The following is a 12366-nucleotide window of genomic DNA, read 5'->3' as shown; positions in this document are numbered from 1 at the left end:
AAGTTAACCAGCACAGGCGTAACATTCAAACTGCATTAAATTGTTTACCTTTGACGATCTTCTTCTGTTTGCAATTCCAATGCGCATTGTTACACAATGAATGATCTTTTGTTTGATAAAATCCGTTTTTATAGCCTAACACGAAACATTTGGTGAACCGCTTGTCGTGAATTCTGTCTCATTCCATTTGACAACATATTCCAGGTAAATAGCCCACACAGAACGTGACTTTTCCAGTCATGTTTGGTTTCACTGCAATCAACTGGTTTGTTTGTAACACAATCAAACCTGATGGGCCATTTCGCGGGACGTATTGACTGAAAGAAACTGATTTGAAGAAAAGCCATGACATCATTGTGCACCAATGATTTACCAGCGGTTTCGTTGATTGACTGTCTTTTAACCCAATGACCACTGATCGTCTTGAAATCTAGCTGGGTAGATAGCCAATGAGCTGAGCTAAGTGGCAATAGGCCAGGTTTATGTGTTGCAAGACCAACCCATGTAGTAATCTCCAGCGTAAAGTGAGTCATTTGCTATTGAAGTTCCATACCGGAAGGAGAAACACATATTACGCACAGTATTGTTTGGTAAACGCGCAGATTCAGCTGTTTATATATCAATCATTATGGCGACTAAGTCAGGGAAAGCTACATCTAAGTCTAGAAATACAGATGTACACACAATTTTAGAATAAATTGATTGGGAAGGTGAGAGAGAGTTGTAGGACGCTTCATTTAGCGATTGTGGAGGAATCTTTTTTGAACGGGAGAGGACATCGTTTTGGACTGGTAAGTTACCATGCGAATGCCCTTGTTTGTAATTAATATAAAATATTTTAATTTTATTTATTTTAGAAGCAATATATAAACATGTAATGTCATGAGATGTGAGATGCGTGTGTCTGCCACCCCAACCCACATGAAATAGCCTATTTGAGGCTGTTGAGGGGAGGACAGGCCCACACAATGGCCAAAGTGAAATGGAGACAGTAGATACAGCTGGTCTGTTGTAATATAATAAAGACAGATCTAGCTGGTCATGAATGTATTCAACCTTATGTTCCCTGTACTCTCTCTATATACACACACACACACATCTGTTTATTATACCTGTTGATACAGGGCTCATATGTGAAACTATTCTAACTGAACATTTTCTTTCACAGGGACACTGACTCCGAATGGGAGTCTTATCCGGTGTCCTGTGTGAATTTAAGTATGCTCTCTCTAATTCTCTCTCTGAGGACCTGATCCCTAGGACCATGTGTCAGGACTACCTGGCAATGAAGACTCCTTGCTGTCCCCAATCCACCTGGCCTTGCCGCTGATCAAATTTCAACTGTTCTGCCTGCGGCTATGGAACCCTAAACTGTTCATTTTTACTCTTGAGGTGCTGTCCTGTTGCACCCTCTACAACCATTGTGATCTCCACCCGGCACAGCCAGAAGAGGACTGGCCACCCCTCAGTCTGGTTCCTCTCTAGGTTTCTGCCGTTCTAGGGAGTTTTTCCTAGCCACCGTGCTTCTACACCTGCATTGCTTGCTGTTTGGGGTTTTAGGCTGGGGCTATATAAATAGATTTGATAGAGGACTGAGGGTTTTCCAAATATTGAAAGTGTATAAATAGTTACCCATGTTATTTTGTAAATGTGTATATCTTTTTTTTAAATCAATAATTATTTTTTTCCCCCCCATTTTTTTTTTGGGGGGGGGGGGGGGGGGGGGGTTAGTATACCATTTTTGTATATAGTTTTGTTTCAAAATGTATACCTTCACCAATTTGGCCACTTGGGTACATTTGGGCTACTTGTGTGGGACACCTGGGTGACTTCATGATAAATGTCATGTAGCACACTCATTTTGGAAGTTATCATTCTGAAACTTTGCACAAGTACTGTTGCCCTCTTCACTGAAATTGTCCCCATCATCCTCTGAATTCTCCTATATTCAATTCACATTTACACAAACTTCAGAGTGCTTTCTTTCAAATGGTACCAAGAATATGCATATCCTTGGTTCTGTGCCTTTTTTATTTTTATTTTTATTTTACCTTTATTTAACCAGGCAAGTCAGTTAAGAACAAATTCTTATTTTCAATGACGGCCTGGGAACAGTGGGTTAACTGCCTGTTCAGGGGCAGAACGACAGATTTGTACCTTGTCAGCTCGGGGGTTTGAACTCGCAACCTTCCGGTTACTAGTCCAACACTCTAACCACTAGGCTACCCTGCCGCCCCACACTGAGCTACAGGCTGTTAGATTTGGGTATTTCTTCAGGCAGAAATTGCAGGGGGGGGAGGGGGGGGGGAGCTCCAAGAGGTTAACACAGGTGTGAGTGTTGACAAGGACAATGCTGGAGATCACTCTGTCATAATGATTGAGTTCAAATAAGACTGGAAGCTTCAAAAGGAGTGTGGGGCTTGGAGTCATTGATCTTCCTCTATCAACCATGGTTACCTGCAAGGAAACACGTGCCATCATCATTGCTTTGCACAAAAAGGGCTCCACAGGCAAGGATATTGCTGCCAGTAAGATTGCACCTAAATCAACCATATATCGGATCAAGAACTTCAAGGAGAGCAGTTCAATTGTTGTGAAGAAGGCTTCAGGGTGCCCAAATAAAAATATAACTTGAATTAAATGAGTTGACTCTTCACATGGGATGATTTCACTGAACAAAAGAAAGGGAATATTGAATGATCCTCAATGATCCATCGTGAAACTAAAGCTTCCGTTGTCTTCATCTCAGGCTTCCATGTCTTCTCCAGGGACCTTCTCAATGTCCACCTCTTGAACATCAGACTGAGGCCTCATCTTCACTGTCACTTTCTAACCTTGTTGAGTATGACTCAAAGTCAGGCTCTAAAAGCCTCAAATTTGCCCAGATGGCCACCAATTTTTCAACCGTTGTATTGGTCAGCCTGTTGCGTGCTTTTGTGTGTGTTCCCAAACAAGGACCAGTTGCACTCTGAGGCGGCTGATGTTGGTGGGATTTGGAGGATGGAGGCAACAGGGGAAAGAGCCTCAGATCCTCAAAGTCCCTTCCACCAGGTGGCTGATGAGATGTTGGCACGACTGCCATATTGCATCTCTATCCCAAACCCTTGCTTGGAAGTATACTTCACCAGACTGCCAAGAACTTTGCCCTCATTCAGGCCAAGGTGGCGTGACACGGTAGTGATGACACCATAGGCCTTGTTGATCTCTGCACCAGACAAGATGCTCTTGCCAGCATACTTAGGGTCCAACATGTACACTGCAGCATGTATGGGCTTCAGGCAGAAGTCTTCATGCTTTTTGGATGTATTTCAGAACTAGAGTTTCCTCTGCTTGGAGCAACAGTTTAGTGGTTAGGACAGCACGGATTTCTCCTCTTACATCTGCAAGCGGAGTCTGAAAATCAGACAGGATGGCATTGTCTCTCTCAATCCGTGCAATGGCTACTGCTATCGGTTTCAGGAGTTTCGGGCTGCTTACCACTCTCTCCCAAAATTCATCATCCAGGAGGATCCTCTTGATGGGGCTGTCCATATCGGCAGACTGTGATATGGCCATTTCTTGAAGACTCCTTTCCCTCCAGGAGACTGTCAAACATGATGACAACACCAAATGGGTGTTGCTGGGCAGCTTCTATGTGATGCTCTTATTCTTCTCACTTTGCTTAATGAGGTAATTGTCTGCTATAACTTTATGACCTTTCACATACCTAACCATTTCCTTGGAACTCTTGTAGAGTTTATCCATTGTTTTCAGTGCCATGATGTCCTTGAGGAGCAGATTCAGTGCATGAGCACCACGGCCAATGGGTGTGATGTGAGGGTAGGACTCCTCCACTTTAGACCAAGCAGCCTTCATGTTCGCTGCATTGTCTAACCAGTGCAAATAGTTTCAGTGGTCCAAGATCATTGATGACTGCCTTCAGCTCATCTACAATGTAATGACCGGTGTGTCTGTTGTCCCTTTTGTCTGTGCTCTTGTAGAATACTGGTTGAGGGGTAGAGGTGAAGTGAATTATTCCTTGCCCACAAACATTCGACCACACATCAGAGATGATTGTTTTCTCTATGATTTGCTTGACCATCACTTGAACTCTGTTGAACTCTGCATTCAGCAAATGAGTAGATAAAGCATGTCTGGTTGGAGGGGTGTATGCTGGGCGAAGAAAATTCTGAAATACACATTGCCTGTGAGCCATTTGCATACACAGCTCGAGCAAGACATTCATCAGCATTTCTCTGACTATGTTCCTCCATTGAGTCAAAAAAAACTTCTGATTCCAGGAGGACAATGAGCTGTTACTGTCGATAAGGTGTCGGATTCCTAATTTTCACCTCAAATAGAAGTAGGAGGACGCTTGTTGTGAGCGCTGAGGGAACTTTATACACTTTGCCATATGATTCTGCATCTTTGTTGCATTCTTCACATATGATTTGGCATTGTATTTTCAAATGTACACAGCTTTTGCTTCTATATTAGCTGCAGTGAAATGTCTCCAGACATCAGATAGTGCCTGTGGTGTTTTCCTGTAAATATGAGTAGGAAAAAAACAGAAATACAATTCCATGTACAGATGATAGTTAAGCAGTTAGGTTAAGTAAATGTGGTGTGCTTGCTAGTGTTTAAGTATTTATGGTTGTGAAATAGTAAGTAGCAGTGACGGCAATAGTACAGTTAGTAGTAGCAGGGTTTTCAAAGGATATGTGTTAGTATTATAGTGACCTATTTTGGGGTGGCTTGTAGGTATGGAGTTATTATAGTGGGCTATTATAAACGCAGCAACAAAAAAAAAGCCCCTTTTTCAGGACCCCGTCTTTCAAATATAATTCGTAAAAATCCAAATAACTTCACAGATCTTCATTGTAAAGGGTTTAAACACTGTTTACCAATGAACCATAAATAAATTAATGAACATGCACCTGTGGAATGGTCGTTAAGACACTAACAGCTTACAGATGGTAGGCAATTAAGGTCACAGTTATGATCACTTAGGACACTAAAGAAGGCCTTTCTACCGACTCTGAAAAACACAAAAAGAAAAATGCCCAGCGTCCCTGCTCATCTGTGTTAACGTGCCTTAGGGATGCTGCAAGGAGGCATGAGAACTGCAGATGTGGTCAGGGCTTTTACATTTCAATGTCCGTACTGTGAGATGCCTAAGACAGGTCTACAGAGAGATTGGATGAACAGCTGATCGTCCTCGCAGTGGCAGACCACGTGTAACAACACCTGTACAGGATCGGTACATCACACCTGAGGGACAGGTACAGGATGGCAACAACAACTGGCCGAGTTACACCAGTAATGCACAATCCTTCTAGTGCTCAGACTGTCCTCAATAGGCTGAGAGAGGCTGGACTGGGGGCTTGTAGGCCTGTTGTAAGGCAGGTCCTCACCAGACATCACAGGCAAGAACGTCACCTATGGGCACAAACCCTCCGTAGGTGGACCAGACAGGACTGGCAAAAAGTGCTCTTTACTGACGAGTCGCAGTTGTCTCACCAGGGGTGATGGTCAGATTTGCATTTATCATCAAAGGAATGAGCGTTACACTGAGGCCTGTACTCTGGAGTGGGATCGATTTGAAGGTGGAGTGTCCATCATGGTTTGGGGTGGTGTGTCACTGCACCACCGGACTGAGCTTGTTGTCAGAGAGCCCGGATCTCAATCCCATTGTGCACGTCTGGGACCTGTTGGATTTGGAGGGTGAGGGCTAGGGCCATTCCCCTCCAGAAATGTCCGGGAACTTGCAGGTGCCTTGGTGGAAGAGTAGGGTAACATCACACAGCAAGAACTGGCAAATCTCATACAGTCCATGAGGAGGAGATGCACTGCAGTACTTAATGCAGCTGGTGGCCACACCAGATACTGACTGTTACTTTTGATTTTCACCCCCCCTTTGTTCAGGGACACATTATTCCATTTCTGTTAGTCACATGTCTGTGGAACTTGTTCAGTTTATGTCTCAGTTGTTGAATCTTGATATGTTCATAAAAATATTTACACATGTTAAATATGCTGAAAATAAATGCAGTTGACAGTGAGAGGACGTTTGTTTTTTTGCTTAGTTTAATAGGCAAGAGTTGGTACTATATCAAAGCATATCATGTGTTTTAAGCTCTCAAAATGTTTGTTTGAACATTCTAAAGGTATCGTCACAGTGATTTCAGTTTTAAATGTTGAAGCCTGCATTCCGCCTTTGAAATGAATGGGGATACAACAAGCTTTAGATTTTATGAAGTAGGAATGATAGTAAAAAGCTGTGTCGACGGCATCTAAGTTGAGTCAGTCAGCACATGTCAACATTGGGGTGGTGTTTGTAGCAGTGGTCAGTAGTTCTGTGGTTGTGGTCAGGAGTTGTGTGGTCAGGAGTTGTGTGGTCAGGAGTTGTGTGGTTCAGTAGGTGTGTGTTAGTGGTCAGTATACAAGCACAGTATTCCAGACCACTGCACAGAATCTGTCTATGGCACCTGAAATGCATTGGGATTCATGGAAATATGGTCGTACTGTGAAAAGCAAACTGACCAGTGGCAGTCTGGACATTGCAGTCTTGACATTTTAAAGTGGTTTTGGCTTTTACGGTTTTGACACTACAGGTGGCAGCGGAATAATAATAAAAACTATGAAATGTTTCTAAAGGTGTGCTTTTCTTTCAGCAAGCACACTAAATTTTTCCAATCCTGATTAAAATGCCATGGCTGTTTAGTGTTTTGTGTTGGCTGGCTTTAGGAACATGTGGAGCATCTCTCAGCAGAGAGAGGTGTGCTGATTGCAAGCATATGAACTGCCTTGCAGCCAGCTGTTTTATGCACAGGTTATGTCGGTGCATCTAATAAGCAGGGGATGATAAGCTTCCCCTAAAGTAAATTTAATTGCCAAAATTTGTGCCGAAACAGAAAAATACTATAATTCAAAGTACTACACCAGAAAGCATGATTTGGCCAAAGAGGATCGTTAGCTTATTTTTAAAAATAGCTGGTAGCTCGCAGCAAATAGCCTACCAAATAGCTGATTGTTGAGTTGCAGCTGTCAGTGAAAAGCAGTTAAATAGTTATCAAAATTCTTAACTCCCAATTGCACGAACAGTAGCCTATTTTATTGGCACCAGCGGAGAGCATCAGCCATTACCCATATTCACCGTCTTGATCATTGGATCATTACCACTGGAAAGTTTTTGGCGGGACAATAATTCCCTCCTCCAGGCTAGATGGATGTCATATTGCACAATGTGTCTCCCCTTTTCATATGCCTAGATTAGATAGTTGCATTTAAGACAAGGTTGTTTTTACTGCTCTGTTTGTCAGTGTCAGCAGAGTAGGCTACTATTTTGCGTGGTATTATATAAATCATATAAAGTGTAGTAGAATTGCATGAATAAAAGGCTAAACAGTTTCTGTTTGAGACACCTGCAGAGAGTGGGGTCACAGCCAGGATCACCATTGTACAGTGCCCCTGGAGCAATTAGGGTTTAGTGCCTTGCTCAAGGACACAGAGACAGATTATATTTATTTTATTTTTTTCACCTGGTTGGCTCCGGTATTCGAAACCAGCAACCTTGAGGCTACGTGCCACCCGTCTGTGCATACCTGCATGTGTGTTCATTTCCGCTTGTGTTAATCTCCCATTATTCCCCTCTCTCTGTACACCATATCCGATAGCCTCTTATCTATGGTTTAATTAAACTTAAATTACTTCACTCAGGAAAACAGATTACGGGTGCTTAATTCCCTGTTTCATCCTAAAATGCTGTTGTCGAGGAGAGCTTCCTGAGCTGGCGGAAGGAAACAGGGAAAACATTTACCCATTAGGAAGAACAGATAAATACAGGTATACTGAACAGAGGAGGAGCTCTGTGCTCAGGCTCTGTCTGTCTCTTTCACTCACTCTTTCGCTTTTTCTTCTTATATCCCCTACACTCCCTTAGTTATTACCCTGTTAATTTAAACATCAATAAGCTTGGGGAAAACGGTGAGGAGAAAGAAGGAAAGAGAGTGAAGGGATAGATAGCGAGAAGAGGTGGTAATGTCTTGAAATTAATGAGCGCTGATCAAGGTTTGTGAACACATGAAACGGAAAGCAAATCAGAGCTAATTGACGTTCACTCGTGCTAGCGCCTAGCCTAGCACACTAAGCTATCAAAGGTCCCGTGCTGTAACGGTTTTGACTTGAGGTTATTATTTTTTATAGGGGTGCCAGTTAGGTTGTGCCTACCAGAGAAAACATTCGTTTCTCATTTTGGTTTGGGAGGGAATGAGTCCCATCTGGTCCGTCAAGTCTACACCAATACAAAGGACTTATGTAAAAGTCAGGATGGAAATAAACGTTTCATAAACCCTTAAAACATTGGAAAGAACTTCAAAAACAACTATTATTTTGCGTGGGTTGTATTACCAACAAATTATTACACACACATATAACACAATGAGTTCTGGTTCATCCAGAAATGTCCTGCACCTCGGGCCTAAAGAGTCCAGCCTAGTAAAGGAGTTCAGGGAACTCAAGTGACTTTCTTCACGCAATGTTTGTCCGTTCATTCAGTGTAGTAGCGTAAACCCAGTATTAAATCATACAAACAATATAAAGCCAATCAACTCTAACTAAGTCCTCCCCTACACCTAACTACACAAATCATCACAGTATACCTCACATCAAAACAAATGAAATACCGTATACAAAATGTTGTAGTCGGTCAGTCAGAAAATCCAAGCCTCCAACAGATTTCCAGTGGAGAAAGGCCACGAAGAACAGAGAGGTGTAGTCCACGGACGCAAAGAGTGGATCCGATCCTAGGTAAACTCTATTAGGCTATAAAACACACTTTAAAGGCAACAAAACAACCGGAATAGAGAAGCTTCGGAACTGAGGGTTGAACACGTCTCCATCACAACCCCACTTTTGCGCAGCTGATGCTGGCTATTTAATTGGGAATTAAAGGGAAAGCGCCCTATTGGAAGGAGAAGCACTGAGACGGTTCAGAAAAATTCAGGTCCGTCACAGTTTTTAACGGAAATTACCCCATTAACTCACCCTTCACTTTAGTTGGTGTAACTGCTCTCTGAATATTCTACTGGCATATCCCATTTTAAGCTTTTAACCCTTTACACTTGTGGGAATTGGCCTATATGGAAAGGGCTACATTGACATTTCTTAAAGAAGAAATATGAAAAGTAGCGGTCTAAGGCACTGCATCTCAGTGCTAGAGGCATCACTACAATCCCTGGTTCGATTCCAGGCTGTATCACAACCGGCCATGACTGGGAGTCCCATAGGGTTGGCCCAGCGTCGTCCGGGTTAGGGTTTGGCCGGGGTAGGCCATCATTGTAAATAAGAATTTGTTCTTAACTGCCTTACCGAGTTAGATTAAGCTTAATTACTTTTTTTATAACCATGGTAGCAATTGAAAGGGAACAATTTGGAGATAATGTAAAAATGATTAGACCAAAGTTGAGGACAAAACAGTTCACCTGACAAGACTGAATCCAAACATTACACTGTTGATTTTATGTGCATTTTACTTTTTGCTAAGTTAGTTGATAAAGAAATCTGAAAATACTCTCGATACACTCGGTAACATGATAACACCATTCCTGGAAAATGTGTGGTAGACAAAACAATTACAAGGGTTTGACTGAGAGGACCAACTGGTGTGTATACTATCCAAAAACGGCCCATTATAAATTGCAATCAGGGTCAGGTGGGCATGATTTGAAAGCTTGTTCTATTGCCAACATGACTAGCTAAGTAGTTTTGGCGTGCATAGATCGGAGTCATGAGTGCATTCAGTTGCATGTGCCTCACACATTTTCTTCACAAAAAAACAAACATAGGCTCTGAACAACCCAGAGTATGAAGCAACGTAATTTTGTAACTGAACATCAAACACAGTGATCATAAACTTTGACACTGTAAATTGCATGAGTTTTATGATTTGGAAATGTTAAGTGCACATTTGAACTCATGGGTATTTGACTTGTTTGTATGACATCAAAGCGATATGTATTATAATCCCCAACATCTCATCTTTCAAAATACATAGATTCATCATAATTTACATATTTTACCCACAAAAGTTGCTCAATTACCGGGAGGGATGGGGCAACTTCTTGTCACATGCAGTGCTCACGTTATGAACGGCTGTCAGCCAAAACCCATACAATGCTGTGTAGCGCAGAGCCAGAGCTCTGACATCATGTATAGAATTTTACTGTACAGCCACTACATTCCAATTTATGTGGTTATTAGTGCCCAAATCTGCCATTTTCAACCTACAGTATATACGGGTATGAGTGTAAAGGACGACAGGGGCTATACCTAACTTTAGCCCCTGAATGTGCTCTTGAGCCAAAAGGGGTGCCCAAAATGAACAGAAACATTGTTAATTAAATGTAAAGTTAATTTTTAAATTGTATATCTTTGAGAGCACAATGCACAGCAAACAGTGCATTGTGATGTCACGCATCCTGAGCAGCGAAGGGGTAAACGTGTTATCCATTGAGCAGTGAAGAGGTTAAAATGTGTTATCAATTGAGCAGTGAAGGGGTTACATTTTTTAAACAATGTACTGTGTTAGCCCAGACTAATGTTTAGTAAACCTTTGAAATACTTACTCGTCTGCGTGAAAGCAAAACGCATCAGAGCACTCATTCTGCTGTGTAATTGTCTACTTAAATCAGCCTTTCTGTTGTGCCGTTTCTCAGTTAACAGGAACCATGTTAAAGGGGCAATCTGCTATTCGGAAAACAACAAAGCAGCCAACACGTCACTTTTTGGGGCATTAAGCTGAGGGATGTGGCTTGAGAAATATAACCACTCATTTATAAGTTATATTCTTCAGGAATCAATGGCTATATCTCATTAATTTAAAAGTAAAAAAACTGCTGTATCAATCCCAGATGGCCCCTTTAACAGAGGGCTTTTAACTTATCACACATTTAGAAGACACACACTATGCTAAGTGTATGTCGACTGATGTGGAAAATAGCTAATTTATCTGAAATTAGGAAAACAGTTCTCCGATTGCGAAAAGCAGCTTGACTCTACGTCGACTCCAAACATAATGAATCCGTCTACACAGGAGAACATTGTGGAGTGTTCCCTGTGTGAAGGGATTTTTCTCAGCCATGCCTTTGATGGCGTCACTTAATTAAAACTTCTTCAGGCTAGGGTCTATTTTTCTCCACTACCAGTCTGACTGACATGCCCAAAGTAAACTGCCTGTTACTCAGGCCCAGAAGCCAGGATATGCATATAATTGGTACCATTGGACACTTTGAAGTTTGTAGACATGTTAAAATAATGTATCAGACTATAACACAATTGATATGGTAGGAGAAAATTCAAAGAAAAAGCATCCTAAATTATTTTTTTTGGAGAGCCCAAATTCTTACAATGGAAAGCTATGGGTCATATGCAATTCCAGCCCCCAGATTTCAATTCCTATGGCTTCCACTAGATGTCAACAGTCTTTGTTCAAGGTTTCAGGCTTCTTTCTTCCCAAATGATGAAACAAGGTTGCTACAGTAAAGTCCCTAGGTGTTGGCTTACATTTGATACATTACAAGCTCGCAGCTTGTTCCAATTTATCATGAATGACCAAGAACAGATGAGGCTTCCAGAAAAATGTATCTCAACAAAACAACATAATATATAATTTCATTTATACTGGACAGGAAATGACTTTTCTGACCTCCATTAGTGTTCACACAGGAAATATGCAATGATCATTCACGTGCCTACTCAAACATGCATGAGGTCTGTCCCCACACAATGGATAAAGGCAGCATTGTGTATACTGTACCACTCGTTTCACAAATTCCACTATACCACCAATTCCAGTACAAGAAAATGCCAGCACATAACCAATTCTGGTTCAACGGATTCCAATACACAACCAATTCCAATACAACCCATTTAACTACTACCAATTCCAGTTTCTATTCACCAGATGAAAAACATGGTTATTGAAAGTTCTCTGTATAGTATCACAAATATAATGGTCATGATGACACTCACACACCAACAAGATATCACAGTCTGACTTCATGTCCCGATGTCCTTGCACAAACGTATACTGACTTCATCTCCTGACATTATGTGACAAATGTGTTAAATTTAGGCACACAGAAACAACTCTACGGCAAGGTGTATGCATTCATTCCGACTGGGTTAAGTTAAGAGTTAAGTTTTGAGATAGGGTTAAAACATAAACAACTCTAGGGTTAAATTTAGGCATAAATTCCAACTGGTTAAGTTAAGGATAAAGGTTTGTGATTGGGTTAAAACTTTAGGCATGAATTCCGAATGGGCTTGCTAAATTGTTGTGGATGGATGGTAGAGTGGTAGCCGCGAGCTCCTGCACTCTAGCGGGAG

At 41.7% G+C, this 12366-nt stretch overlaps 1 protein-coding gene and 1 long non-coding RNA gene across 2 annotated transcripts in view; both read right to left on the bottom strand.

Annotated features, from left to right (window-relative positions):
- The window catches only part of LOC118940395, a 56787-nt gene extending 47905 nt beyond the window's left edge, over window positions 1-8882 (bottom strand). Inside the window, exon 1 of the long non-coding RNA XR_005036955.1 lies at window positions 8664-8882. This is a non-coding gene — a long non-coding RNA (uncharacterized LOC118940395). The remainder of the gene's footprint in view (window positions 1-8663) is intronic.
- brsk2a (BR serine/threonine kinase 2a) overlaps window positions 1-12366 on the bottom strand; it is a 536112-nt gene that overhangs the window by 424036 nt on the left and 99710 nt on the right. The gene's annotated exons all lie outside the window — the stretch shown is intronic.

The sequence above is a fragment of the Oncorhynchus mykiss genome, chromosome 2, assembly GCF_013265735.2.
Source record: "Oncorhynchus mykiss isolate Arlee chromosome 2, USDA_OmykA_1.1, whole genome shotgun sequence".
In the NCBI taxonomy this organism is placed as follows: Eukaryota; Metazoa; Chordata; class Actinopteri; order Salmoniformes; family Salmonidae; genus Oncorhynchus; species Oncorhynchus mykiss.
Note: the sequence above shows the minus strand (reverse complement) of the source record. Positions and strands in the feature narration are given on the sequence as shown.